At 34.9% G+C, this 25,065-nt stretch overlaps 1 protein-coding gene across 1 annotated transcript in view; it reads left to right on the forward strand.

Moving 5' to 3' along the window:
* CCDC178 (coiled-coil domain containing 178) overlaps nt 1–25,065 on the forward strand; it is a gene marked incomplete at its 3' end in the record, with an annotated part of 368,411 nt that overhangs the window by 280,393 nt on the left and 62,953 nt on the right. The gene's annotated exons all lie outside the window — the stretch shown is intronic.

Here is a 25,065-nt window from a genome sequence, read left to right on the forward strand (position 1 = left end):
ATAGGCAGTCCTAGTTGCTAAGAAGCCAGATCTTGCTTCCTAAAGATTGACAAAACAACTTGTTTATGAGGGGCTAGCACAAAATCTTCCTTCTCGTTTTCAAAACCACACAAGCTAACTTTGGATAGTAAGAAATCGGTTATGAAGCTCTTCATTTCAAGAATTCCAAATATTCCTTAAACACTACATGTGTGTTTGTATCCTCCTCTAGGCTTTTGTTTCCTTTTGATCAATAAGAACAGGAATTTCCCATTTGTATAGTGATATGCCTGGACTCTGCCTCTTTTTTTAATACCAATCCATATAAAGTATAGAAATAATAAAAAAGAGCCTCTCTTTGCTTGTTCAATCTGCTTTGATTGCAAACTTTCTGCAGTGAAAATCATTATCATATAACTTAAATTTGCAATTTTGTTACCCTCTTATGTACTAGACTTCTCAACTTACCTAAGTTGACAAAGAAATGAAATTTTGCAACTTGCGTCTGACATGCATGCTGTTTATGATTTTTAGGGATTATATTCATTTTCAGCATTAAATTCATAGAATAAGCAAAATGTCAAACTTTGTTTACTAATTTTATACTTATCTGTTCTTTTAATATCCTGTCTTGGTTCTCTAGTTATAACATAGATGAACCTAAAGTTTGCTAGAAACATTTGCCATTAGCTTCTTCTAAAAAAAAAAATTAAATTTGAGGATAATCCTACCTCCAGAGCTTATTCTGTTCCTGGCCATTGACTGTGACAGTGGAAGGCTCATCTGAAAGCACCGGAGCATTCCATCTAAAAGCGTAAAACATATTACATTTCATGAAAAAGCTAATTCAGATTGTTTAATTCTGGTAATATTGCCTCTGTCACCTTCAAAATCAAAATGTTCTTTCCTGTTATTATAAGGAAAACAACCAAATTGCTAAAAAACCCATTTGAATACACAGCTGCCTTATGTTGCATACTAATTTGATTAAAAACGCTCGCGCCTCACCAGCATTTTTACATAAAGCACATCGGTGAATTTAACAAAGACTATTTTAAAAATATATCTGGGTTAGTGTTGATGACCAGAGTCTACAGCAATGACCACTAGCCCCCCTGGACGGAGCAAAAATCTTTCTGGCTGTCTTGAAAGGCATGAAACAATTGTCGTGCTATATTTGTTTGCTCACTGCTTTGGGCACTGAGCCAACCTCATTGCAAATAACTGCATTAGTCAAGTGTATCGAAATTATTACAACACAGCGTCCATCCCAGTTATTGCTGTTGAAGCAGTTTCTGAATCTTCATGTCACTAGAAACATTTATTTGAAGGGGGAGCATCACATAAATTCAGGTCCAGTTGGATTTATAGAAAAGTGGTAAGACTACTTTCATAAGTGATTTTATTTGTCCTGTCTCTACAAGAAGGAGCCTTTGAAGAGCTTATTGTTAAGATTTTGTCAGAAGACTTTTCAACCCTCATCAGGAAAATTTTTTTTCTGTATTCTTTCATTTTTTTGCACTTCTTTTTTGAGATGATTTTTATCCAGTGTTAATATTTACCTACATCTTCACTGACTTTAACTTTGTTTCTAATAGGGAATTGTGAAGGGTAAAAGTGTTGGTGATCAATAAAAGCCAAACTTCTGAAATCTGTGCAATTAAATAGGCTGAGATTTTAGAAATCTTATTCCCTATCTTACAGGCGAGCCACAAACAAGTTCTGCACACAGAAAAAGAAATTCCCGGTCCTTCTAGATGACTATTCTGGTGAATTCATACTTCAATGAACATATTCTTCAAATGCCTCATTACTCTCCAACAATAAGATATATTATTCAGAAGACATGTTGGCTCCTTAATCCACAGGGTTGCTAAGTAGACATAAAAATTTATCTGACATAAACCATATTGACTATCTTAGGCTTCCAAGTTAACTCCCAAAGATTGCATAATGTTTGGGTTTGTTTTTGATTTGGGTTTTGGTTTTTTGAGTTGCCTGCTCTACTTTCATACTCATTCACTTTTCTCTTGTATATAGTCCAGGCTTGGGTGCCACAAGTTTTCTTAGAATCTTAGATTAATGATTTTACCATCTGTGATAGAAATATAATGTCTGAAGCTTATCTTTCAAGACTGCTCATAAGACTCATAAAAACATTTCTAACTTAAGAAAATTTCTATCATAAATTTAATGTTTAGCCTCAATTTTCTATTTGACCTCCAAAATTAAACACACCTTGGAAAATACAACAAACTTATCCACCACTGAGCCTGTCAAATATTCTGCCACTTCCAAGAGTCTTTAAGAATAAATGCCCAAACAGTTGGGAGATAAGCAGAAAATAATGCAACTACAAAATCAAATATAAAAAGAACTGATTTAAACTTTAAATTCTAAGTTAACAAATGCCATGGAAATTACCTTGATATAATTTAAAGTGTTAAAACTGTATATACAACAACGTAAAAGTATGAGAGTAATTGGGTTAAATTGCGTACGTATATAGTTATACACTATTTTAAAATTACATACAATCAAATGCATATGCATTTATGTCTGTGTTTGATATATGTGTATCTGATAGGAAATGCAAGAAATTTTAAATAAAGTTTATTATTGAGTTGTAGGATGTTATTGATGATTTTATGTATTTATAATTTCTCCTATTTTCTAACATTTTACAACTTAATATGATTTCAAAAGTTAAAAAACACACTAAATGTTAATTTTTAAAAAATCATATTTTTAGGTTATCAAAGAAGTTAATACACTATCTTTGAGCAGGTGATTTATCCTATGCTAAACCTTCCATTTAATTAGTTCTTGACTTTTTTGGTCTGTTTTATAGTAAATTACTATTAAATTTGTGGTAAGATATACTTAATCATTTTCTTGTCAGTTTATTAGAACCCAATGTCATTAAAATTTTTAATTTAATCTTTGAAAATTACATTATAGTGATTTAATTTATCTGTGTGTCATTCTAGTGGTAGTGTAGAGATGGAGTAGGAGTCGAAGTTTGGGAATTCTTACAGTTCAGAATATGCTTCTACTGTTAGAGAGTTTTACTGGAGACATAAAGGATGGGAAGAAAATATCTGAAATTGTAATATATTACTTTTAGGCCTAATTCTTTTTTTCTACTTGTTTTTCTATTATTTCCCTTGACAAAAAATGAAGCCATCTTTAAATTTTATTTGCTAGTTCCCCCTAAGATACAAATAGACAAAAGTAGCAATTCAGTCAAAGTACAGGAAAAGCATTCTCAAATATTTGTCGTACAATGATTTGCTTTAAAGCCTCCAGACATCTTTTGTGTCTAAAACCCCCAGTAAATAAAAACATAGTTATAAAACAAGTCTGCTGGAAAATTATTATTTGCATAATAAATGCTTTTTAGATCATATTTCATTTATAATTATATAAAAAAAATTTTTCAAGGATGGTCCTATTTCCTAATGCAAAAAAATGATTCTAGTGCCAGAGCCTCTGTTTCTAGAAACTTCTAGACTGTCCTACCATAATACACTATAGTTGTCACAAGTTATCACTACAAAACTGAGTCAGAATATCTGAAGCATAATATTTATTTTCCTAGGGCTCCAGTAATAAAGTGCCACAAACTGGCTTGAAAAAATTGATTGTCTTACTGTTTTGAAGAATAAAAATCCAAGATTGAGGTGTCAGCAGAGCCATGTTCTTTTTGAAGTCTCTAGAAAAGGATCTGTCTCAGGCCGCTCCTAGCTTCCAGTAGCTTCAAATATTCACTGACTTATAATGGCCATCTTCACATCGTCTCCCCTCTGTGTGTGTCTGCCTCAGTGTTTAAATTCCCCCTTTTTAAAAGGACACTGGTCACATTGGATTTGGACCCACATTATTGACCCAATTTGAACTTGCTTACACCTATTTCCAAATAAGGTCACATTCTGAGGTATTGTGGGTAGGACTTCAACATATCTCTTTAGCGGGACAGAGTTCAACTGTGAATACAGGTGAAGTTACCATTCTTAATAACTTTCAACTTTAATGTTGATCTTTCACGTTTAGAAGGTGCTAAGGTTACTTTTCAATACAAGGCAAATCGGTAGCTAGAATTTAAGCAGGTGCTTTTCTTGGGGACAAATCCCTTGACTGAGAGCATCTTTGAAAAATTATAAATACTGAAAAACAGCCAAACCCAGCTCATCATTAGGGCTTCACCACACAGTTAAAGAAAGCTAAGAGTGCATCAGAATGCTGTGTTCTTTGCTTCTTAGTCTACAAGTCTGTAGAAAGATTTCTGAACTTACAAGGGGACATGAAGATCAAGGCATTTTAGGTTGGAAGTACCTCTTTTCATTTCACAGATGAAGAAACACTTGAAGGCCCTGAGCAATATTTGGCCAGAAAAAAAGAACTTGCTGGCAGATGAATTAAGCAGACAAAGTTTCATCCATAAAAAAATATTTTATGCCCTAAAATATACAAAATTAGAGGCATCAATTGGGAAGCTGATAGTTTCATACTTAACAAACATAGCCAGTAAAATGCATACACATCACGGAAATGAAACTCCCAAAATGTGGACTACCACTTTATAATATATTGGTTAAAACTGTGACACACAGAAGCTATGGAAGGAAAGGAATGAACTTAGAGAAAGTGGAATCATTAATATCTGCCCTAGGACATCTTAAGCCTGAGATTTGAATTCACTTTTCTTTTTTTGTGTGTGCTGTTTGTACTTTTTCTCCTAATTCTGTTCTGATTATTTAGCTGACTGAAGCAACTAAAGTAGGATACATTGTGACATCTTTGCTTTTTCAGTTTATTTTTTAAGTAACATAAAGACAGAAAAGAGTTGCATGTGCCATTATTCAAGGCTTACAAAATAATTACACGTATTGCTTGCAACTGCCAAAAGTATCTACATACTAAAGACAGCACAATTCTATTTCTAATCCAAAGTTTATACCATACACAATAAATGTCAGAGCTGAGTTAAAGTGAGGAATCATTTACTTTGTGAGAGTCAGTCAAATATTAGTTGTATAAGACATTTCTATATTGCTATACTTATAGCCTTATCTTTAGTAATGAAAGTTGAAATTATCTTTGAATGACATATATGAAATAGCTATTCAGTAGCAAACAGATTGTTTCATTTCTCATTTATGGATTATTATAAATTAACAATATTTGTTCAGTTTTTTTCTTCTAAAATATTTTCAATGTTAAGTAGTGTCATTTAGGTTCTGAAATTATTGTCACCCTCTTTTTGCTTACAGTTAGCTTTGTCTTGTAAAAGTTTTGATTTGTAATAAGTGCATGCTGTAGTTAGTTTATATTAAAAGAGTAGTATATAAGAATTTGTCTTTCTCGATGCCATCAAAAATTAGTTCAGGCTACCAATACATCCAGAATGTACCAATACATCCAGAATTTGAAAATGGTTTTGAAAAGGGGTATGTGATGGGATTTATGTTTAAACATACTATACCAAATAGTAGTTATATGTCCCTAGTCAAAGATTTCTAGGTGTGTGGAGAAAAAAAAAAAAAAAACAACCTTAAGGTTTTAGGCATAGATACAAGTATAAGATATTAAAATGTTATAAACAGGTCATTCCTTTGACAGTCAGGTAGAAGTCAAGCCTCATAACTCCTGATTCAGTTTCTTTTTGATATATACATTTCGTTTCATGTTTGTTATAGCTAACATCATCTACCATCAAACTACATATTGGAAACCTTTTAATTGGAAATCTAGTGACGTCTAGGCTACACCTGTGATGATTTTGCTCTCGAAGTTAAAGTTATGCATGCATTTTCATTAGAGGAAATGTGAAGACTGAACTGTTTTAACTGTGTGTAAATAGAATAGAATTACTTTATCAAGATACTTCAGAATTCATACAGATAAAGGCCAAAGCAAATCAGATATACTTTTGAACGTAGATTTTCATGTGTTAGACTCTAAATTTCTTATGAGAGGAGATAAAATTGAATGCATAATTTGTTCCTTCAAGCACTCTGTGCAGGTCCTGGCAAAGTAAATATTCAATAACTCTTTAAATCGTTAGCAAATATTTACCAAAAAGCTACTGTACACTCAGCACTATGCTTAATACTAGAGATTCCGTGGCTGCACAAGATAAAATGTAGGCATAGGCTTAAGTTACCATTTATTGATCACGAACTAGGACATTAACAACAATAGATCATTTATTAAGTGCTATATGCATACGGCCTACACAAATTTTATAAATATATGTCTTAATCTTCATAGTGAGTCTATGCAGAAGAATTTATTACTGCCATTTTACAGATGAGGGAATTCAGACGTAGAGAGGTTAAATGATTTATTTTTTTATATGCCGTGATTTATTTTGTATTTTTAAATTTACTAAATTATTTAGATTACAGTAGAAATGCAATATTATATTATTCTTAGGTGTACAACATAGTGATTAGATATTTACAGAACCATACAAAGTGATCAGCCTGAAAACGCTAGTACCCCTCTGACATCATATATAGTTATTACAATATTTACTATTTCTTTGTGCTATCCTCTACATCTCCATAACAATTTTTACAACTGGCAATTTGTACTTCTTAAGTCCTTTCACTTTTCTCATCCATCTCCCCAACTCCCTTCTATTTGGTGACCATCAATTTGTTTTCCATATCTTTGAGTTTACTTCTGTTTTGTTTGTTTTTTTATTATGTGGTTTTTTTTTAGATTCCACATATCAGTGAAACCATATGGTACATGTCTTTCTCTGTCTGACTTATTTCACTTAGCATGATAACCACTAGGTCTATCCCTGTTGTTACAAATGGTAAATTTTTTTAAAGATGTTTATTAAAATATAGCTAAAATACAATATTATATTAGTTTCAGGTGTAAACTATACTTATTCAACACTTATATACCTGAAGAAGTGATCCCCGTGGTAAGTCCAGCAACCATCTGGCACCGTACTATGCTATCCCAATATTATTGACTATATGCTCCATGCGGTACATTACATCCCCAAGACTTGTTTTATATGTGGAATTTTGAACCACTTATCCTCCTTTATCTTCCCCCCCTTTTTAAATTTTTCGATTATACTTACATTCAATATTATATTAATTCAGGTGTACACCATAGTGGTTACAGATATACATAATTTAAGAAATGATCCCCCTGACTAGTCTACTACCCACCTGACACTATACCTAGTTGTTGCTATATCATTGACTATATTCCCTGTGCTTTATTTTACATCCCCATGACTATTTTGTAACTTCCAAATTGTATTTCTTAATCCCTTTACCTTTTTCCACCCTGCCCCCAACCTCCCTCCCATCTATTACCCCAATAGGTCTAGTACCCATTTGACAAAATATATATTCATTACAATATTATTGACTGTATTCCTTATGCTGTAGCCTACATCCCCATGACTACTGTGTAACAACCAATCTCTACTTCTTAATCCCTTCCTTTTTTCACCCACCCCCAACCACCCTCCTGTCTGGCAACCGTCAAAATGTTCTCTGTATCTATGAATTTGTTTTTCTCAAAATGTTCTACATAGCTATGAATTTGTTTCCATTTTGTTTGTTTATTTTGTTCTTCAGATTCCACATATAAGTAAAATCATAACATTTGTCTTTCATTGTCTGATTCACTAAACTCACCATAATACCCTCTAGATCCATCCATGTTGTGCAGATGCCAAGATTTCATCCTTTTAGTGGCTGAGTAATGTTCCATCGTATATGTGTGTCACCTCCTCTTTATCCTTTCATCCATCCTGGGACACCCAGATTGCCTCCATATAGCTGTTGTAAAGAATGCTGCATTGAAATGTATTGATGAACATGTATCCTCAAAGTAGCTTTTTGGGTTTCTTCAGATAAATACCCAGAGGTGGAATTACTAGATCCTTCTTTGTCTCTTGTTACAACCTTTGTTTTGTCTCGTATAAGTATTGCTACTCCAACTTTTGTTGTTGTTTATATTTTAAAAAAGTAACTTTTTCCATCCCTCATTTTCAATATGTGTACGTCTTTCTATATGAAGTGTGTCTCTTGTAGGCCGCATATGTATGGGTCTTGTTTTCTTATCCAGTTAGCCACCCTATGTCTTTTGATTGGAGCATTTAATCCGTTTACACTGAAAGTAATTGTTGATATGTATTTATTGTCATTTTATTATTCATTTTTTTAATCTTTTTCTTTCCATCTTAAAGAAATCTCTCTAACATTCCTTGTAATACTGTTTGCCGGTGATAAACTCTTTTAGCTATTTCTTGTCTGGGAAACTATCTGTGCTTCGATTCAAAATGATAGCTTTGCTGTGTAGAGTAATCCTGTTTGTAGGTCTTTGCTTTTCATGCTTTTAATATGTCCTGCCAATCCCTTTTGTCCTGCAAAGTTCCTTTTGAGAAATCAGCTGACAGTCTTATGGGAACTCCCTTGTAGGTAATTAACTGCTTTTTTCTCGCTGCTTTTAAGATTCTTTCTTTGTCTTTAACCTTTGGTATTTTAATTATGATGTGTCTTGCTGTGGGCCTGTTTGGGTTCATCATGTTTGGGAGTCTCTGTGCTTCCTAGACATGAATATCCTTTTCCTTCACTAGGTTAGGGAAGTTTTCCATGATTATTTTTTCAGAGGTTTTCAATTCCTTGTTCTCTCTCTTCTCTTTCTGGTATCCCTATGATGCAAATGTTGGTCCTCTTGATATTTTCCCAGAGACTCTTAAACTGTCCTTATTTTTTTGGATTTTTTTTTTTTTTTTTGCTGTTCTGATTGCGTGTTTTCTGCTAACTTATCTTCTAAATTTCTTCCTCAATCTTCTCCTTCATCTCATCTGTTGATTCCCTCTAATGTATTCTTCATTTCAGTTATTCAACATATATGAGCCTAAAGAAGTGATCACTATGATAAGTCTAGCAACCACGTGACACCGTACAATGATACCATGATATTATTGACTACATTGCTGTCAATAATACAATGCTGTGCATTGTATCCCATGACTTATTTGTTTTATACCTGGAAATTTAAACCTCTTATTCCTCTTTAACTTTTCCCCCATTATTATTTTTTTTCAAGTATAGTTGACATTTGTAATATAAAACTAATAATGCAAAACTAATATTTTATATTACTCAAGTGTACAATATCGTGGTTAGACATTTATATAATTTATGAATTGATCCCCATAACTAGTCTAGTACTACCTGGTACTATGCATAGTTATTACCATATTATTGACTATATTCGCTGTGCTTTACTTTACATCCCCAGACTATCTTTGTAACTACCAATTTGTACTTCTTATTCCCTTATTTACCTTTTTCACCCCAATCCAAAACCCACACCCATCTAGCAACCATTAGCTTGGTTACTGCATCTATGAGTCTATTTTTCTTTTGTTTGTTTGTTTATTTTGTTCTTTAGATTCCACATATAAATGAGATCATATGGTATTTGTCCTTCTCTGTCTGACTTATTTCAATTAGAATAATACCTTACAGATCCATCCATGTTGTATTGCATAAGAGTAAATTCTTTTTCATGCCCAAATAATACGTAGTTCATTGTGTATATTTATTATATCTTCTTTATCCAGTCGTCTATTGATGGGAACTTAAGTGGCTTCCATATCTTGGCAATTATAAATAATGCTGCAATGAACATAGGGGTTCCTATATCTATTTGTCTTTTCGAATTAGTGTTTTAGATTTTTTCAGATAAATACCCTGAAGTCGAATTGCTGGGTCATATGGTAGTTCTATCTTTAATTTTGAACAAACCTCCATACTGTTTTCCATAGTGGCTGCACCAATTTGCAATCCCACCAACAGTGCACAAGGGTTCCCTGTTCTCCACATCCTCATCACCACTTGTTGTTTGTTGATTTATTGAAGATAGGCATTCTGACAAGTGTGAGGTGATAGCTCATTGTGGTTTTAGTTTGCATTTCTCTGATAATTAGTGACTTTGAACATCTTTTCGTATGTCCATTGGCCATCTATTTGTCCTCTTTGGAGAAATGTCTATTCAGATCCTCTGCCCATTTTTAATTGTACTGTTAGTTTTTTTCGTGTTAAGTTGCTCGAGTTCTTGAGTGATTTTGGATATTGACCCCTTATTGGATATATCATTGGTGAATATCTCCTTCAGTTCAGTGGATTGTCTTTCTGTTTTGTGTGTGTGTGTGTGTGTGTGTTTTTAATTTCCCTTGCGTGAGGCAACATATCAGAAAAAACATTACTAAAAGCAATGTCAGAGAGTTACTGCTATGTTTTCTTCTAGGAGTTTTATGATTTCAGGTCTTACATTTAAGTCTTTAATCCATTTTGAGTTTATTCTTGTATATAATGTACAAGTTCTGACAATTCAGTTCACGAACTTGCTACCGTGTGCTTACATTGGCAGAACTGTACAAACAGCTCTGTACGTTTCATAACTTTGGTATATCAGTGTCTCACAACTGTGTCCATGTTGACCTGTGGCGGTGTCTTGCTGAGTGGCATTTATTATTGTTGTGTGTTTTTGTGTGCCATCGCGAGAATGCCTGAGCTTGAATTAGAGCAATTAACAAACATTAAATTTCTTATTAAACTTGGCAAGAGTAGAAGTAAAATAAGGGACATGTTAGTACAAGTTTATAGGGATGATTCCATGAAGAAAATGGCAATGCACAAATGGATTAACATTTTTCTAAGGGGAGAGAATGTGTCACTGATGAAAAGAGGTCAGGGTGGCCAGTAACAAGCAGAACTGATGAAATCATTGCAAAAATTCGAATTGTGCATCAAAATCATCAGCTGACTGTGAGACACATAGCGGAGCAAGTAAACGTGATAGAAAAATAGTTAGGAAAATCTGAACTGAAAATCTTGGCATGAGAAATGTGTGTGCGAAAATGGTTCCAAAGGAGCTCACTGACGAAGAAAAGCAAAGGAAAGTCAAAGTTTGCCAAGACCTTTTGGAGAGGCAAGACAATGTTTTGGGCGATGTTATCACTGGTGATGAAACATGGGTATACCAATACAACCCTGAAACAAAGCATCAAAGTGCACAATCGAAGTCAGCCAATTCTCCACAACCAAAAAAGTTCTTTCAGTCCAAATCAAGAGTTAAAATGATGTTGCTAACCTTTTTTGATGTCAGAGGAATTATTCATTATGAACTTGTACCAACTGGACAAACAGTTAACCAAGTTTACTATTTGGAAGTGCTGAAAAGGCTGCATGAAAATATTAGATGACCTGATCTTTTTGACAATAATTGATGGCTCTTGCATCACGACAATGCACCAGCTCACACGGCACTGTCTGTGAGGGAGTTTTTAGCCAGTAAACAAATAGCTGTACTGGAACACCCTCCCTGTTCACCTGATCTGGCCCCCAATGACTTCTTTCTTTACCCAAACACAAAGGAAATATTGAAAGGAAGACATTTTGATGACATTCAGGACATCAAGGTTAATAGGATGACAGGTCTGATGGCCATTCCAGAAAAAGAGTTCCAAAATTGCTTTGCAGGGTGGACTAGGCTCTAGCATTGATGCATAGTTTCCCAAGGGGAGTACTTCAAAGGTTATCATAGTTATATTCAGCAATGAGGTATGTAGCACTTTTTCTAGGATGAGTTCATGAATTTAATTGTCAGATATCATATATATATGCTTTCATTCTTTCATTCATTCATTCACTCATCCATCCATTCATTTACTTGTGTGTGTGTGTGTGTGTGTGTGTGTGTGTGTGTCTGTGTGTCCGTGTGCGTGTGCGTGAATGTGGAGTGAGAGAGAGAGAGAGAAAGAGAGAAAGATCTTTTTGAGAAGCCTAAGAAGAAGCCACTATTAAGAGTCAAGACAAATACAAGATAGTGAGGTTTATCACTGTAACAAAGTATAGAACAGTCACATACCACTTAATAAAGGGGATAGATATATTTTTAGAAATTCATTGTTAGGCAGTTTCATCTTATGCACATCATAGAGTGTACTTACACAGGATGATAGCTTATGACACACCTAGGCTATATGGTATAGCCTCGTGCTCTGGAGGGGAGGAAAAATAATTTTCCCTCTATCATCTTGGGTTCTTGGCTGAGACTTTTCTGTAATAAAAGACAGATTAACAGGAGAAAAACAAACATAAATTTAATAACTCATATGCCTCCTGTATATGTGGGAGAGACCTAGGAAAATTGAGTAACTTGCCATAATGGCTGAAGCCACCACCTTAAACAGCATCTCCAGCTGAAGACAAAAGAAAATGTTGGTGTTGGGTGAGTCAATTATGGGCGGTTACCAGGAAAAACACAGTAAACAAAGAAAAGGTTGTCTTGTTGTCCTTCTCTTCAGCATTGGTAAAAGTTTCTTTTTTTTCCCAATTTATTGGGGTGACAATTGTTAGTGAAATTACATAGATTTCAGGTGTACAATTCTGTATTACATCATCTATAAATCCCATTGTGTGTTCACCACCCAGAGTCAGTTCTCCTTCCATCACCATCTATTTGATCCTCCTTACCCTCATCTCCCACCCCCCACCCCCTCTGGTAAAAGTTTCTTGAGATAAGGCGATTACCTCTTTCTGATACGGCAAGGGAGACAGCCTTATACACGGAGATGTCTCTCATTAATGTAAACACCTTATACAAAAGATAACTTCAGAGCTTATCCCAAATCTGCTGTTTCTTCAAATTAACCAGCCTGAAATAATCCTTATGCCAAATAGACATTTTGGGGGTGACAAATTATGTTCCCTTACAGCTCCTAGGCTACATTCCTGCACAGAATGTTACTGTACTGGACACTGCAGCCAATTGTAACACAATGGTAAGGTTTTGTGTAATGAATTGTGTTAGGATTTATGATGGCTATGATGTTACTAGGTGATAAGAATTTTTCAGTTCCCTTATAATTTTTTGGCAGTCTATATGCAGTCTGGTCCGTGATCTAAATGTCCTTATGCATCTCATGACTGTAGAGGAAAGCTTGAAAAGCAGTAGATGTTTGAAAGCTTCGAATACTGAGAAGTGGCAAGGTCATTGGGAACTTCCATGGGAGCAATTGTAGCAGGTGGGGAATAAACGGGCAGGGAGGTAAATAGGAAGGTCAATTCCAAACTGAGTAGACTTTCAAAAACCTTGGATTTAGAAGGGATTGACAATAAGAGGGTGATACCTTTTTCACAGACCAATTGTCAAGTGAGGAGTTTTTGTTACTATTTTTTCAACATAGACACAGTCTTATAATATTTACATATGGAGCTGAAAGTGCCAATAGCAATGAGAATGAAAATATGTGTGAGAAAAAAATGGACAGAAAAGAGATTCAGAACACAGACGAAAGAAACAGTCTTGCCTTTTAAAAACTGCTTGATGTACAGAAGGCTCATCTGCAAGAAGATATGTCAGATCAAATCGTTTTGAATTGGTGTTCTACCAATACCACTGTCTTTTTTTCCTTTCGTCACATCTAGGTCAATTTGTATTTCTATGTTACCATGTCATTTCAATTAATGAACCTATGAATTGAGTTTATTTAATATTAGCTGCTTCTGAGCCTCCAGGTGGCAGTGGCTTTATTGTAGTGTCTTTTGTGATACCAGCAGTCTTGGAATCCTGTGTGAGAAATCATAAAAACATTCTTACATGGCTTGCTTTGCTTGCTTTGAGTAGAGCCTCACAAACATATGTGTGCAATTCCCATTTCTCCATGTGCTATGTACAGTATCCTGAGTTCACTTGATACTAAGACACACATACAGTCAGGTAATACAACCTAAAATGCAATTTAGTGAATTACCTTAGAGTTGTTTTAACTAGGAAATAACAAAACTGATTGGTTGTCATAGGTCACCCTGTAGGCAGGAATGAGATACATTATATTTTTACAACTTCACTACTAAAATGCTGTTATAACAGTGGAAAAACTAAGTATGAGATTTCAATATTAAACCTTACTGATTTACAAAATGGACAACCTTCCCAACAGGTAAGATTCCACTGTGATCAGCAATTGCTTAAAAGAAAATAAAAATATACCACACACATTCACAATTGTTTTAGACTTTAAAAACAAAAGAAAAAATGGACTATGGGTGTTATAAATACAAACCTTGTCTGTATTTAAAGGGAATCGTTCTTAATATTCACAAGTAGTGCTACCTAGTAGACTAAGAAAAGTGATGTATGAATCTCAATAATTTTTATACCATAGCAGGATTATTTTAATAAAATCTTTTGTCATCTAAGGAAAAATCTAAGCAATATTATTTTGGTTTTTTTGTATGACTACAATTGTTTTTAATACGGGAATATGGAGACTAGTTGGTTGAAAACACCAGATATTAAGAGTGTAATCTCTTAGTTAAGAGGATCATGAAATGCATGATTATCAAGGTCTTCAGGTCTCTGGATACTGGTTCACCATATTTGGACATATATTGGACTAGTGTTAATCCCAAACTTACTTTATTACAAAGAGTCCTTCCTCATGAGTTTTGGTTTACACAGAGGAGTTAAAATCATCTCTCTTGATTTATCTGCTTTATAACACTGGAGAAATTAAATCAGCCTTGAGTCTCAGTTTTATTTACTGTAACATGGAAGTGGGGAGAGTAATACTCCATAGAGTCGTTGAGATAAATTAAATAATAAAAATAAAGCATTTTTCACAATACCTGATATAGAGTCAGTGCTCAATAATATTTTGTCTTTTGCTTATTAATCAGTAATGGAAAATATGCTCTATGTGTAAGTTGAGAAGAAATACATCTTCTTGGAGCCCTTTGCACAGGTTGGTTGTCCGCCTGCTATAGGGTTATTTGGAAACAAATTAATGATCCACGGATGTCTTGAACAACCTCGGATGAGAAAAGAGATTTGTTCTTCAACAGGGTTTTTGCCGTGGCAGCCTTACGTGTTATCCTTTACTACATTAGGAATATTTACATAAAAGTGATAAGAATGGTTCTTTTAATTGATTCTCTTACTACATAGGCTATTTATAGAGTATGCTTGACAATCTGTTCCGTCCATCTGTTTTTGTCTTAATTTCACACACACCAACTTTCTGATGACATTCAACTTTTAACTTTCATCCATTCATTCATTCATTCATTCATTCATTCATTCATTCATTCATTCACTCATCCAGTCATTCATTTACTCATGAACTCAAAAAGTACTTACTAAATGCCTATTTCCAGCACTGTGGAAGCCAGATGGACTGTTTTTGCCCTCCATACGCTTAAAGCAGATGATTAAACAAGTAGTAACATAAGATTGAAAATTTCTATCATAACGGTTCCTTAGGAATTCTTTAGAGGACCCATATATAAGATATTTTATTAGCATGAAAATGTGTCATAAAATCAGAAATGTGGGATTATACCAGTTCTAATTATTTGTATTGCAAACATGGACTTTTGTATAATAGCTTTATTGAGATATAGTTTACAAATCATAAAATTCATCCTTTTAAAGTATTGAATTCAGCTATTTTTCATATATTCAGAGTTATACAACCATCACCATTATCTAATTTTCAACATTTAAGCACTCCAAAAAGAAACTCCCCCATATCCCTTAGCAGTCACACTATATTCCCTCCCACATTCAGGCCATAAAGTACAAATCTCTTTTGGGTCTCTATGGATTTGTCTATTCTGCACCTTTTATATAAATGGAATCATAGAGCATGTGACCTTCTGTCACTGGCTTCTTTCACCTTAACATAATGTTTTAAGGTTCATTGATGTTTATTCTATCAGTAAATCATTCTTTTGATTGCAGAATAATATTCCATTGTATGGATATACCACATTGTGTTTATCCATTCATCACTTGACTGGCATTTGGGTTGTTTCTATCTTGGGAAGTTATTAATACTACTGCTGTGAACATTTATGCACAAGTGTATGTATGAGCATGTATTCACTTTTCTATGGGGTATATACCGAGTAGTGAAATCATAGGTGATATATGTTTAACATTTTAAGGAGCTATTGGTATGTTTTCCTAAATGGCTTTGTCATTTTACAGTTCTACCAGCAATGCATGAGGATTCCAATTTCTCCATGTCCTCACCAGCACTTTTACTTTCTGTTTTTATCTTTTTGCTGTTTTTGTTGTTACAGTTGTATCTTTAGCCATCTCATTGAGTAGGAAGTGGTGTCCCATTTTGGCTTTGCTTTCCCAAATGACTAATGATGTTTAGCATCATTTCATGTGCTTGTTGGTCATTTATGTATCTTCTTGGAGAAATATCTATTCAAATCCTTTGCCATTTTTAAATTGGGTTCTTTGCCTTTTTGTTGATTTGTGTGAGTCCCTCATGCATTCTAGATACTTTTGGTGTCATGTCAAAGAAGGTCTTGCCTAATCCAAAATTATAAAGATTTTCTTTGAGGAATTTTATAGTTTTTAACTCTTACATTTAGATCTATGATCCATTTTTATTTCATTTTCTTTGCATGGTATAGGTCAGGATATCAACTTCATTCCTTTGCATATAGACATTCAGTTGTCCCAGCACCATTTGTTGAGAAAAATATTCTTTCCCACATTGAATTTCCTGGCACTTTTCTTGAAGCTCAACTGTCCATAATGTAGAAGTTTATTTCAGGACTCTCAGTTCTATTCTAGTCCTCTATGTGTTTTTCCTTATATCAGCATCACACCACTTTATAGGAAGTTTTAAAATCAGAAAATGTGAGTCCTCCAACATTGTTCTTTTGCAAGATTGTGTTGTTTTTTTGCTGGAATCTTGGCATTTTCACATAAATTTTAGGAGTAGCTTGTCAATCTGCCCCCCCCACAAAAAATGTAGATTGGCTTTTTATAGGGAGTATGAGTGTATAGATCAAATTGAAGAGTACTGCCATCTTAACAATATTAAGGCTCCTGATTCATAAATACGATGTCTTTACATTTATTAGGTCCTTTTAAATTACTTCCAATAACGTTCATCACTTTTGGAGTACAAGTTTTGCACTTTTTTTGCACTGTGAACTGAGGACAGCTTCCACAAGTATCAGGCCTTAGGTAGCTCTGAGAAATGCCAGGACATATCGAGGCCTGCTGCCACTTGCCAGCTTCCTAAGGTTCAGCCCCTGATAAAGCCTCATTCAGTACATGAGTTATGTGAGTCAGGATCTCAGAGAGTCACTGGAGTGGGAAGAGTTGTCGTGAACATGTTAATGTAGACTCTGGTTTGTTGTCTGTGCTGAGCCTGGAGCTACTCAGCAAAAGTCTCAGAGCACACTAAGGCCAGCTGCTGCCCACCTGGGTCCTGAGAACTCAGATAGTTTTTCAAGAAAGAGTGCAATTCTGGTGGGGCTGGTTGCTGGCCAAGAATGTACTGCTGATATTGGGCAAGTTGGGTGGGACAGGGTCCCAGTGAGACAGCAGGGCAGAGCAGTGGAGCTCACCAGGCTGATCAGATTCAGAATTGTCTGTGACAGGGAGCGCTCAACACAGGAAAGATGGCACCCCCCTGCCAGCTTCACTGGAAGAGAACCCCACACAGAGGAAGTGGTGACTGTCCTCTTTGCTCCAAAGCCCCACACCTCAGTCTGCCCTCATATGCCTCCAATGCCCCATGAGTCACTGTCCCTCTGCCGGAGCCAAGGGTGAGTGCCTGCAAGTGAATAAGTTTGTACACAGTCCTCTGGGACCTCTGGGTTTCCCGCAGCCTTCCATCCCACCTAGATGATTGTAATTCCCACTGTTTTTCACAGTCAGATGTGTGGGACTTTCTTTTCTTGTTACCAGTATTCTCATCTGTGGAGGCCGGTGTGGGGCTGGGGTCTCTCCCTCCTCCCGGGGAAACCTCGTTGGCCAAGATATCCCTCCTGGTTCTCAACCACCACATGGGAGGTTTGGGGACCATTTCATGTCTTCTCCCATCCTGTCAGTATCAATGTGGCTTCTTCTTCATATCCTTATTTTTAAAACTTCCAATCAGCTAGATTTCAGATGGTTCTCCAAGTTCTATAATTTAGTTGTATTTTTTCTTTTTCTTTTTTTTTAAATTGGGGAATATTGGGGAACAGTGTGTTTTTCCAGGATTTCAAGTCATTGTTTTTCAATCTAGTTGTGGGGGGGTGCAGCTCTGTTCCAAGTCAAGTTGTTATTTTCAATCTACCATGTTTCCCCGAGGATCACTGGCCCATGTAAGACTCAAACCAATGACCATGGTGTTATGAGCACCTTGCTCTAATCATTGAGCCAACCTGCTGCCTACCAACCACTCAGCTCCAAGCTCAAGTCGTTGTCTCTCATTGGTCCATGTGGGAATCAAACCTATGACCTTGGTCTTATGAACAATGAACTCCAACTACTGCGCCCACCAGCCTTCCACCGCCAGCTCAGCTCTAAGCTCAAGCCATTGTTTTCAATCTATTTGTGAAGGGTGAGTTAACTAGCCCATCTGGGAATCAAACCAGCAACGTTGTTATTAAGAGCTTGCATTCTAACCAACTGAGCCATCCGGCCACGCCAATTAGTTGTAATTTTAATATGTTCATCGAAGGAAGCAGGCACAATGTTTACCTACTTCACCATCTTGGATCTCCTCACATAATTATTTTTTTTTTAAATTGATCTTATATTTGTCAATCTGAGGAAGGTTATTACAAGTATCTTTTATTAGTTCTACTAGTGGTTTTCTTGGGGTGTGGGGGGTTCTTTAAGGTTTTCTATATATAGGAACATGTCAGTAATCATCTGTGAACAAAGATAGTTTAACTTCTTTTCTAAACAAAGCCTTTATTTGTTTTCTGGCCTAATTTCCCCATATAAAAGTGCCAGTATAATGTTCAGTAAATATGTGGATATTCTTGTCTTTTTCTTGTCCACAGGGGAAAACCTCCAATTTTTTGTCATTATGTATAATGTTAGCTGTGGGGACTTTTGTGGATGGCCCTTACCAAACTGAGGAGTTTTCCTCTTACCCCTATTTTGTTGAAAGTGTTTTTCATTAGGGACGTTTTTGTTTTTGGGTATTTTTTTTTTTTTTTTTTTTGGCAAACGCTTTTCCTGCATTTGTCATTTTGCTATAATTTTTCTAAATGTTTTGTGTCTTTTTGTTGCTCCACTCTACCTTTTGTTTCTCCATTCTGCATTCTTCTTTGTTAAATAGATATAATCTAGTGTGCTAATTGAATTTCCTTGGTATTACTTTTAGATATATTTTTGAGATATTTTGTTAATAGCTACCCTGGGGATTACAACTATCATTTTATCACAGTCTAATCTGAATTAATACTAACTGTATTTTTATATGAGTCATACAAAATCTTTGCTCCCATAAAGCTCTATGTTACCTCTGTCTTTTGCTAGTATTATTATACAAATGACATTTCTCTACATTATAAAACCATCAACTCTATTTAATAATTCTTTATCCAGTTGTTTTTTTAAATCTGTGAGAAGAAAAGTGTTACAACCAAAATTACAATTCATGGCAATTTATATTCATCTATGTAGTTACTTTTACTGATACTCTTTATTTTTTCATTTAGATTTGAGTTACTATCCAGTGTTCTTTTATTTCAGTCTGAAAGATACTCTTTAGAGCAAGTCTGCTAGAAAACAAAATAAAACTCTCAGTTTTTGCTCATCTGGAAATGCCTGCTTCATTTTTGAAGGGTAGTTTTACTGGATATAGAATTCTTGGTTAACAGTCTTCTTTCAGCACTTTGTTATCCTCTGGCCTCCATGGTTTCTGATAAGTCAGATGCTAATGCCTTTGAGGATCCCTTGTATGTGATGAGTTGTTTTTCTCACTTTTAAAAAATACCTCTTTTTGTCTTTGTCTTTCAAAAGTTTGACTATGGTCTTGATGTGGATATCTGAGTTTATCCTGTTTGGAGTTTGCCAAGCATCTTGAATGTATAGATTATTTTCCCTCAACATTTGAAATTGTTGTCCATTATTTGTTCAAATATTATTTCTGCTTATTTCTGACTCTCCTCTGATTCTATGGCTCCTATTATGCATATGTTTCTGAGGCTTGTTTCAATTTTCTTCATTCTTTTTTTCTTTCTGTTTTTTAGACTGGATAATCTCAATTGATCTATCTTAAGTTTACTTGATTCTTTCTTCTCCCGCTTCAAATCTGTATTTGAGCTCCTCTACTGAATTTTTAATTTTTGTTATTGTGCTTTTCAACTCCAGAAATTCTATTTGGTTCTTATTTATAATTTTTATTTCTTTATTTATGGTCTATTTTTAGTCTGCCACCATTCTCTTTAAGTATGGTTTCACTTCTTTAAATATGGTTTCTTTCAGTTCTTTGCATATAGATATGATAGCTAGCTTAATATTTTGCTTAGGAAATCCAACATTTGGGCTTTCCTTGATTTTTTGTTTTCTATTGACTGCTTGTTATTTTCTCATGGGCTACACTTTCCTGTTTCATTCCACATCTTAACATTTTTTTTTGTTGAGAACTGGACATGTTAAGTAATAAAATATAGCAACACTGAGAATCAAATGACCTCTCCGCAAAGTTTGTTGTTATTGGTATTTGTTGCTATTGTTGCTGCTGCTACTGTTTGTTTGCTTTGTGATTTTCCTGGACTAATTCTGTAAAGTTTGTATTTTTTGTCATGTGCAGCTACTGAAGTCTCAGCTCAGTTAGAGGTTCCCTAATGATTTGATAAAATTTCTTTAAAAGCTTTGAATACAATAATTGCCAAAGGACTCTGTGTATGTGTTGGGCATGCATTCAACAATCTGTCAGTTTACAACTCTTCTTTACTTTCACTTCCTGCTTTGCAGCTCCTCGAGAAGACAGAGGAGAGACAGGAATCTTGTCATGTCTCCTGGAAATGTGCAGAGCTCTGCACATCATTGTGCTCTTCTAGATTCCCAGTACTATATCAGAAATTTTCAAAGACCCTCCAAAGATATCTCATTCCCCACTTTTTCACTTTAAGGTTTTTGTTCAGCCTCATGCTAGCCCCACCAGGCATCATCCCCTCAAGCAACTATGATGTTAAACAATTGCCACTGGTTGTTTTTAGACAAATGAGGACAGGCTTACTTACACATATTAAGCTATGAGTCCTGTCAAATAAAGACAAACCCCGAGTATGGGATTTTTCCCGGAAGTTGTGAAACAAGTCAAATAGTGACAATTCTCTGGGGATGGGGCTTTTGAGGGAGCTTCAAACCTGTTCTGTTGCCTTCAGTATCTGATAACAACTGGTTCTCACAGTTACTGTAGTTTCAAGGCTGTTGGTTTTCCATATTTGTGTGGACCTGTATATAGGAGAATGGGAACAAGGCAAGTTGAAATGCCACAAAGTTTAATATTATTACATAAATTCAGCCATTTTTCTTGAATGGATACTCATCAGATTGTGGCAGTATTTGGTTAATTTTCAGGGTTCTGTAAAAGTTGTTTTTTGGCAAATTTTGCTTTTACATAGAAGTATATTTTCAAAGGTCCTTACTCCATCATTCCAGAATTACTTCTCCACAAATGTGAATTTTTAAAATAAATTGTTCTCTCTTATAAAATGTGACCTTGACGTAAATAAGCATGTATAAATAGGAACAGGTTATATCACTGGCAAGATCCTTGCATGCATATGAATAGTCTTCCCTGGATTTTTCATGGGAAACTGCAATATTGACACTTCAGTGAAATAGCTTGTCTTTTATCTGTTTCTATACCTCTAGAGAATGGGTGTCTCTTTCAAAGCTCACACTCTATTTCCACACTGATGGAGGATCAAACAATGTCATTTTTTTTCATGACACAAGCAGAGATTCATTTTGTAACTTACATGCATATCATAATTTACAATGTAGTGTAAAAAAACAACCATATCCTTTTATAAGATTATATGTGCCAATATAGCTATTTAATTATAAAACATAATGTATTTTAAAAATGAAATAACTGCTTATATGATCCAACCACATTGAGAGCACCAAGCCTAAGGTAAATAGAAATAAAAAAACCAATGAACTTTTATTTTGTTTCCATCTTCTTCACCAAAGAGATTTGTCATAAACTTGTAAAGGGGAAAGTAAATCGTAATAAAGAGGCCAGATCTCCTGAAAACCCCATAGTATCCATGCCCAGGGAAACATTCCTTGGCACTGAAAGAATGTGCCCGTGTGATAAAACAACCAGTGTTGATTACTGATGAGAAACTGTAGAGCAGGTGGAATAAATGCCAGAAAACTGAAATTGGAAAATTAGATTCATTTTTCAAAAGGAGAAGAGATTAAAAGTAGGTGGAATGAAACTAAATCTCAGAGAATTGTTCTAGATTCGCCTATTGTAGGTGAAGTTTACTCTAACTACCATTTAGATAATACACTCATTTTTTACAAAATAAAAAGTGTCGTGTTATCCTTGTGGATAAGATAGTTGAATAACTATAACCATAGACAATGAATGGTTTAATGTCATCCTTCATATCACCATTGGGCTGCTGGTGAACTCTGTTTCTTTTGTCCTCTACTTGCTAACGGCATACCTATAAAATGTCTAGTTTGTAATATTTGGGGAAAATAGTTACATATCAAAAGGCAGAAAAGGGATTGAGAAAAGATTATCTGATCATAGAAAACAAACAAAAACAAGAAGATGAAATTTAAAAGAGGAAAACGTGAATCTCCTACATTTAAGTTCCAGTATTAAATTATGTAAAATCAGAATATGGGCCCTTTCTTTTGTTAATTGTTAATATTAAGAAAAACAATTTTGAGGGAGCACCATATAATTAAACTCTGCATGGAATGGAATAGCAGATATTTTGATTTTTGATTTGTCTTCCAAAGCAAAGATTTGGAGATTATGTATATAAACTTTTTATTTAAAGAAAAGTTGAAATATTTTACTAACTGACTGGAATCATATTAGTGTAAAATATATTGAATCCTAATATCTTAAGGTGAAGCATTTATTTTTATCTGTTTCACTCTCTCCAATAATTCTTCCTTTATCCTGCTGACTGATATCAGCAAAACCTAACGTTAGATGGGATTATCACTCTTAAAGCAATTAGTATGTATGGATAGATAGATTTCATATCACTTCTTCAATTCTGGCATTCAAAAGCATATGGCAAAAATAAAATAAAATAAAAGTAATTTAATGTTGTTTTGCAGAAATAACTTTAAGTATTCAAATTGAACCGTCACTATCTTAAATTGTAGCTATGTGAGTTCACCTAATAAAAGAAACTAAATGAATCCATGCTAATTCATTATTGGTATATGCAGAACAAGAAGAACAAATCACACAAATTTTCCCACTTAATTATTGTGCTAGAAATTCATTGTCATATTATTGACCTATTTGGTCATGCCCAAGTTAATCATGTCTGAACCTTTCCCAGTGGGAAATAAGCTTGTTCACTTCCTGTCTTGCAAGAATACCAACTAAAACTCAGTCACATATGCCTATAGCCCTATCACTGCAGCCCACCGTAACCATCATCTCCAACAGCGAGACTGCAGTCTGCAGTGAGCCCAGGAGACTTAGTGTCAGAAACTCATCACTTCCTGTGTCCTTTTTTTTTTTTCCGTTCTGCTCAATCATTTGCCACATTAAATTAAACCTAACTCTGTTTTTCAAAGCTCTCCCAGCTTTCTCTTTGCAAGGATCTGTTTTGAAATACTGAAACAGAGTTTACGTGCAGTAACAGACTAGTAAGCCAGCAACTTTAGTCGCTTATTAAAGTCAAGCATGTGTCTTTGTTTCATGTTGCTAATGATGTGGAACCATGGAGGCCCTAGTATATTTCGCCTGGACGGTGTGGGAGCGAATGCTGAGAGCTCATTACTCGGCTCCCCATTGGAATCCTGCAGGCTTCCGCTCATTGAGGAGACTGTGGGGGCTTTGACAGAATTATTATACTGAATATTTTTAGACTCATTAACTATATCACCAAAGCAAAACATCTCTTCCTTAGATGCAAATGGCTGCAGCTACTGTGGCTTTGCTTTAGTTATTGCAGAAAAAAGGATGAAGCTTGAAAACAACTTAAGAAAAAGACTCCATGCCTGAATGTTTGATTTTTTAACTTATATTGGGACTGTCTGTGGCTGTTTTGCCACATTTGAGCCACTTGTATAGAAGTGCCATTTACAAACATAAACACATTCATATCCCCAGATTAAGCAATAATCAAAATCTTTTTTTAATTTTCTGTATGTCCTATAATGTGTTTCTGGATGTGAAGCCCTGATGATCATACTTTAAGCTGAGGGTTATGATATTTCCTCTCAATATTATAGAGTAATTTTTGGTCCCTGACCTAAATCTATACTAAGAATGACTATGCAGTTAAAATAATAATTCGGGGGAATAGCTGTTCTCTAATTCAGAAATTGGAACATATGCTGCCTGGCATGAAAGATGGCACACTCTCTTAGATCATTACAATACCTTCACACAGCAGCCTGATTTAAGGTTGAAGAGCAAGAAAGGAATTTTAACCTACCTCCAAACTGTCTTGCTCTTGTGGATTTCAGTTCAACTTTAATATTACTTTATTGAGGCTTTTGGTGATTTAATTTAGGCTTAAGAAGCCCTTAAAGAATAAAGAAAGTATGCATACCTGAAAATTAATTCTTTAAAGCAAAGGACAGATAACTAAATTTATGGTGCCATTTGCTATGGAAGTTAAATTGGATCTATACAGAGTTTCATATTTCCAGAAATAAATTAAGTTTTGGAACTTTGATGAAGAGTCTTTAATTTCTTATACATTGTTTGTACATGTGCCAAACAATTGCCATCTCCAGCCCCTAGGTTGAGATGTTTTCTCTGGACATTTAAACACTGAGATTTAATCTGAAATATTTTGTACTGTAATGAAAAAAAAAATGTTGTTTGTGCACTAATACTCACTGCTTTGGAAGAAGTACCCTTTGATTTTATTTGCGGTTCACTTCCCACACTACAGTGCTTTGACAATGGTGACAGTGACTTCATACATCAAGAATTTCTCCTGCTTTCCATGACCGCCAGGGAATCTGAGGGGAATACTTCACATCTGAAACATGTTTTCCTTTGGGATTCCACCATTAGAATAACAGGTCTGA

This window comes from Rhinolophus hipposideros (genome assembly GCF_964194185.1).
Source record: "Rhinolophus hipposideros genome assembly, chromosome: 17".
Taxonomy (NCBI): Eukaryota; Metazoa; Chordata; class Mammalia; order Chiroptera; family Rhinolophidae; genus Rhinolophus; species Rhinolophus hipposideros.